A 7,177-nucleotide genomic window follows, 5' to 3' on the forward strand; every position below is an offset into this window, starting at 1 on the left:
CAGATAAATCTGGAAAGGAAAAACTGTGCGGAATGACAAGTCCTCAGTCGGTTGAAGAGCTGAGCTAGGCGTAGCTGGAGAAAGAATTAGTGAACTGGAAGATATATCACCCAGAATGCAGCACATAGAGACAAAGAGACGGAAATATTCAAAAAGATATGGGATATAAAGTTATAAAATGTTTTAAGTTAAACACTCTGAAGGATATAACAGGGATAATGGAGAAGAGATAATATTTAAAGAAAAAACAGTACAAAAGTTACAGAACTGGCTAAAATAAAAAACACCTTTTAGACCACATGCTTTCGTATTTAAGAACCAGTGTTATTCTGTCCAACGGACACAGGAACCAAGAGACAGGAAAGATGGCAGAGTAGGAGGCACCTGTGAGGTGAGACTCCATCTCCCACCTGGACGGCAACTGCAGGGGAAGAACCCTCTGATGTAACCGTCTGGGAACTCTGGAGTCTGCTGATGGCTTCCAGGGGAAGCCTTGGATGGTAAACCGCAGTTCGTTTTGGTCAGTTTCAGCTCTTGGTACCATAGAAGCTACCCACCCCACCTCCCCCAGACAGGAGGCCTGAGGCCAGGAGGCCATGCACCTGTTTCTGGAGCAGCCTGCCCACAGCCTGCAGGAACTGGTGGGGCAAAAAAGACCCTGTACAGATATTGGGGGCCTCTGCTCTGATCACTGATTGCTGCTTCTGATCACAGAGGTGCAGAAGAACAGGCCCGCAGCCATTGTTGTTGCAGCTCCCCCATTATTGCAAGACCCTCCCCCTCCAGCTGAAGTGACTTCCAGGGGACTTAAAAGGGTTGGCAACCTTCCCCACCCCTTCATTTTTTACTTTTTCTCCCTTTTGGGAACCAAACATTAAAGACAAGGACATTCAAAAACAACTGCAAATGCAGGGAAAATTATTGACAGAAACTGACCATGCACGCCCAGAAGTGACCTGAGAAGACCTTAGGTTTACACCTTAGGCTGGTCCTCAGCACAGAGACAGCCTACAACTACGAGCAACAGTAACACCAAACAGCAAACTCTGGGGAAGGGGGAGAATCTGATTTCCAGAATTACCACATTATTAGATCCGACTGTCCAGTGTTCAACAAAAAAGAATAATCACAAGGCATACGAACAAATAGGAAAGGTATGGCCTACACAAAGGAAAAAAATAAATCAACAGTTCCTGAGAAAAGATCTAATGGCAAACACACTGGACAAAGGCTTTAAAACAACTGTCTTAAAGGTGCTCAAAGAAGTAAAGGAAGATATGGAGAAAATCAAGAAAACAATGTGTAAACAAAATGGAAATACCAGTAAAGAGATGGAAAACCCATAAAGAAACCAAAAAGAAATTCTGGAGCTGAAAAGCATAATAACTGAAATTTAAAATCCACCAGAGGGATTCAAAGGCAGATTTTAGCAGGTAGGAGAATCAGTAAACTTAAAGCTAAGACAATGGAAATTATCAAGTTTGAAAACAGAATGAAAAAGATGAAAGAAGAGTTAACAGAGCCTAAGGGATGTGCAGGGCACCATCAAGCAGGGCAATGTGCACGCTTGGGAGTCCCAGAAGGAGAAGAGGAAGGAAAGGGCAGAGAGAACATCTGAACAAATAACGGCTGGAAACCGCTGAAATCTGATAAAAGACATCAATACAAAAATTCAAAAAGCCCAATGAACTCCAAGTAAAATGAACTCAAAGAGACCCCCACTAATACATATTATAATCGAACTTTCAAAAGACGAAGAATCTTGAGAGCAGCAAGAGAAGCAAACTGTCACATACAAGGGACCCTTAACAAGACTGTGGGGGCCAGAAGACTAATGTATTAAAAGTGCCAAAAGGAAAAAAAAGCTATCAACCAAGAATCCAGTATCTGGCAAAACTGTCCTTCAAAAGTGAGGGAGAAATTAAGACATGCCCAGAAAAACAAAAGCTGAGGGGGTTCATGATTACTAGACCTGCCCTGCAAGAAATATCCTTCAGGTGAAATGAAAGGACGTCTAAGCTGTGTGGAGAAATAAATACCCCAGTAAAGGTAAATACACGAGTAATTATAAAAGCTAGTATCATTATAACAATGGTTTGCAACTGCAACTTCATTTTCTACATGATTTAAGAGACTAATACATTTAAAGAAAAAAACTGTTAGCGTAAAATCTAGTAATACTATAACTTTGGTTTGTAACAGCAAATCTTGTTTTCTACATAATAGAAATAAGAGACTAATGCATTTAAAATAATTATGAGTTTGTGTTTCGGGGCATACAATGCATAAAAGTGTAATTTTGTGGGACTTCCCTGGCGGTCCAGTGGTTAAGACTCTGTGCTTCCACTGAAGGGGGAGTGGGTTCGATCCCTGCTCAGGGAACTTAGATCCCGCATGCTGCGTGGCATGGCCAAAAATGATAATAATAAAAATAAAATTTCAAAATTTAATTTTGTGACATCAAAAACTGAAAGGGATGGGAAGAGTGCTGTAAAGGAGCAGAGTTTTTGTATGTTTTTGAAGTTAAGCTGGTATAAATTCAAATTAAGAGTGTTATAACTTTAGGATTTAAATGTAATCCCTGTGATAACCACAAAGAAAATAGATATAAAATACACACAAAAAGAAATGAGAAAGGAATGTAAACACTCCTCTACAGAAAAATCAACTAAACACACAGAAAGGACAGTAATGCAGGAAATCGGGACCAAAAAAACCCTCTAAGGCTTATAGAAAACAAACAGCAAAGTGACAGTAGTCCCTCCCTATCAGTAGTTACTTTACATTTAAATGAATTAATTTTTCTCATCGAAAGACGCAGATAGGCAGAATGGATAAAAACACATGATCCAACTTTATGCTGTCTGCAAGAGACCCACTTTAAATCCAAAGACACAAATAGAGTGAAACTGAAAGGATGGAAAAAGATGACATTCCTTCCTGATTTCCTGCATTACTGTCTTTTCTGTGTGTTTAGTTGATTTTTCTGTAGAGGAGCGTTTACATTCCTTCCTCATTTCTTTTTCTGTGTACTTTATATCTATCTTCTTTGTGGTTATCACAGGGATTACATTTAAATCCTAAAGAGAGCAGGGGTGGCTATACTAATATCATATAAAGCAAATTTTAAATCAAAACTAGTTGTAAAAAACTAAGAAGGACATTATACATTAATAAAATTTTCAATACAACAAGAAAATATAGGGACTTCCCTGGTGGTCCAGTGGTTAAGACTCTGTGCTTCCACTGAAGGGGGAGTGGGTTCGATCCCTGCTCAGGGAACTTAGATCCCACATGCCATGCGGTGCAGCCAAAAAATCTTTTTTAAAAAAAAAAAGAATAAAAAAAGGAAAATATAACAATTATAAACATTTACACACTTAATGACAGAATATCAAAATATATGAAGAAAAAACTGACAAAGTTGAAGGGAGAAATAGACGGTTTTACAATAACAGTTGGAGACCTCAATACCCCACTCACAATAATGGACAGAACAACCAGACAGAAGATAAGTAAGGAAACAGAGGACTTAACCAACACCATAAACCAACTAGATCTAACAGACATGCACAGAACACGCTACCCAATGACAACAGTATACACAATCTTCTCAAGTGCACATGGGACACTTTACAGGATAGATCGTATGTTAGGCCACATAGTAAGTCTCAATGGATTTTAAAAGGTGATATCATATAAAATACCTTCTCCAACCACAACAGGATGAAGTTAGAAATCAACAGCAGAAGCAAAACTGGAACATTCACAACTTTGTGGAAATTAAACAACACACTCTTAAACCAATGGATTAAAGAGGAAATCACAAGGAAATTAGAAAATACTTAGAAAGGAATGAAAACAAATACACAACATACCAAAACGTATGGGATGCAGTGAAAATAGTGCTGGGGGGTGGGGGTGGGGGGTTATAGCTATAAACACATTAAAAAACAGGAAAGATCTCAAGTCATCAATCTACCTTCACAATCTAAGGAACTAGAAGAAGAAGAAAAAACTACACCCAAAGCTAGCAGAAGGAAGGAAATAATAAAGATTAGAGATAAACAAAATACAGAATAGAAAAACAACAGAGAAAAGTCAATGAAACCAAAAGCTTGTTCTTTGAAAATATCAAAAAAATTGACAAACCTTTATCTATATGGACTAAGAAAAGAAGAGAGAAGACTCAACTTACTAAATCAGAAATGAAAGTAGGAACATTAAAATCAATACGACAGAATAAAAAGGATTACAAGAATACTATGAATAACTGTACACCAATAAATTAGATAATTTAGCTGAAATGGACAAATTCCTGGAAATACAAAACCTACCAGGACTGGATCACAGAGAAATAGAAAATCTGAATAAAACTATAACTAGTAAGGAGATTGAATCAGTTGTAATAATAATAATAAATCTCTTGACAAGGAAACTGGACCTGATGACTTCACTGGTGAATTCTACCAAACATTTAATGAGGAACTAATACCAATCCTTCTCAAACTTTCCAAAAAAATTTAAGAGGAGGGGACACTTCCTAACTCATTCTTTGAGGCCATTATCACCCTGATCCAAAGCCAAACAAAGACACTACAAGAAAACTACAGACCAATATCCTTTATGAACTCCGATGCAAAAACCGTCAATAAAATATTTGCAAACTGAATTCAGCAGCATATTAAAAGGATTACACACCACAACAAAGTGGGATTTATTCCTGGAATGCAAGGATGGTTCAACATATGGAAATCAACCCATGTATTGAATATTATGACACATCAATAGAATGAAGGCAAAAGAAAACAACACGTGATCATCTCAAGTGATACAGAAAAACCATTTGACAAATTTCAAATTGATGCAGAAAAGCATCTGACAAAATTTCATGATAAAAACATTCAAAAAACTGGAAATAGAAGGAAATTACCTCAACATAATAAAAGTCATTTATGAAAAACTCCCCACAAGCATCATACTCAATGGTGAAAGAAAAAAGCATTTCCTCTAAGATCAGGAACAAAGCAAGGAGGCCCACTTTCATCACTTCTATTCAACGTAGTACCGGAGGTTCCAGCCAGAGCAATTAGATAAGAAAAAGAAATAAAAGGCAACTAAATTGGAAAGGAAGAAGTAAAATTGTCTCTGTTTGCATATGTTCTTACATGTAAGAAATCCTAAACGTCCCACCAAAAATCTGTCAGACCTAATAAATGAATTCAGCAAAGTACCAGGGCACAAAGTCAACACACAAAAATCAGCTGCATTTCTATTCATGAACAATGAAAAGTCTGAAAAGAAACTTACAAAAACAATTACATTTATAGCAGCCTCAAAAAGAAGAAAATACTTAGGAATAACCAAGGAGGTGAAAGACTTGTGCAGTGAAAACTATAAAATATTGCCAAAAGAAGTTAAAGAAGACATAAATAAATGGAAACACATTCTATGTTCATGGATTGAAAGACTTAAAGTTGTGAGAATGCCAAAACTACCCAAAGCAGTCTAAAGATTCAATGCAATCCCTATCGAAATCTCAATGATGTTTTTTCAGAAATAGAAAAACCCATCCTGAAATTCATATGGAATCTCAAGGAAACTCAAACAGTCCAAACAATCTTGAAAAAGAAGACCAAAACTGGAGGACTTAAACTTCGGGATTTCAAAACTTACTACAAAGCTACAGTAATCAAAACAATTTGGTATTGGCATAAAGGCAGGGATATAGACGAATGGAATAGAATAGAGGGCCCCAAAATAAACTCTCGCATATATGGTGAAATGATTTTGACAAGGGTGCCAAGACCATTCAATGGGGAAAGGACAGTCTTTTCAACAAATGATTCTGAGAAAATTGGATATCCATATGTAAAAGAATGATGTTGGACCCTTATCTATACCATATACAAAAATTAACTCAAAATGTATCAAGAATCTAAATATAAGACCTAAAACAATAAAACTCTTAGATGAAAACAGTAGAAAAGCTTCATGACATTGGATTTGGCAATGATCTCTTGAATATGATACCAAAGGCAGAGGCAACAACAACAAAAAATAGACAAATTGAACTTCATGAAAATTTAAAACGTTTGTGCATCAGAAGACACTAGACAACAGAATAAAAAACCATATATCTGATAAGGGATTAATATCCTGAATATACAGAGAACTCCTAAAACTCAACAACAACAAAAACAAACAACACGATTCAAAAATGGGTAAATGACTTGAATAGACATTTGTACAAAGAAGATATCAAATGGACAATAAGCACATGAAAAGATGCTCAATGTAACTAATTATTAGGGAAACGCAAATCAAAACTACAACGAGATACCACTTCACACCCAATAGGAGAGCTACTATCAAAAAACAGGAAAAAATGAGTGTTGGCCAGGATGTAGAGAAGTTGGGACCCTTGTGCATTGTTGGCGGGAATGTAAAATGGTGCAGCCACTGTGGAAAACAGTATGGCAGTTCCTCGAAATGTTAAAAGTAGAACTAGGATCCAGCAATTCCACTTCTGGGTATATACCCAGAAGAATTCAAAGCAGCCTCAAAGAGATATCTGTACACGCATGTTCATAGCAACATTATTCACAATAGCTAAGATGTGGAAGCAACCCAAGTGTCCCTGATGCACGAATGGATTAACAAAATGTGCTACATCCATAAAACGGCTTAAGAAGGCAAGAGATTCCGCAATATGCTACAGCATGGATGAACCTCAAGGGCATCGTGCTAGGTGGAATAAACCAGTCACAAAAAGACAAACACAGCACGACTCCACTTATCTGAGCTACTCACAGCAGTCGGAATCATAGAGACGGAAGGCAGAAGAGTGGTTGCTAGGGGCTGGGCAGAGCGGGGAAAGGAGAGCTACTGTTTAATAGGCTTCAGTTTCATGAGATGAAGAGCATCACGGAGACGCAAAGTGGTGATGGTTTCACAACAGTGTAAGTGTATCGAACACCGCTGAACCGCACACTTAATACTGGTTAAGAAAGTAAATTCTGCTACGTGTAATTTACCACACACAATAAAGGGACATAGCAGCCAAACCGAAGGGACTGCCACTGGCCAAATGTGGGGTCATGTGCGCTTCTAGGAGAATAACGACTGCGATATATGGGGAAAGCATTAAATACGTAACAACTCATGAGTTCACGAT

Source organism: Phocoena phocoena, chromosome 5 (assembly GCF_963924675.1).
Source record: "Phocoena phocoena chromosome 5, mPhoPho1.1, whole genome shotgun sequence".
NCBI classification, from domain to species: Eukaryota; Metazoa; Chordata; class Mammalia; order Artiodactyla; family Phocoenidae; genus Phocoena; species Phocoena phocoena.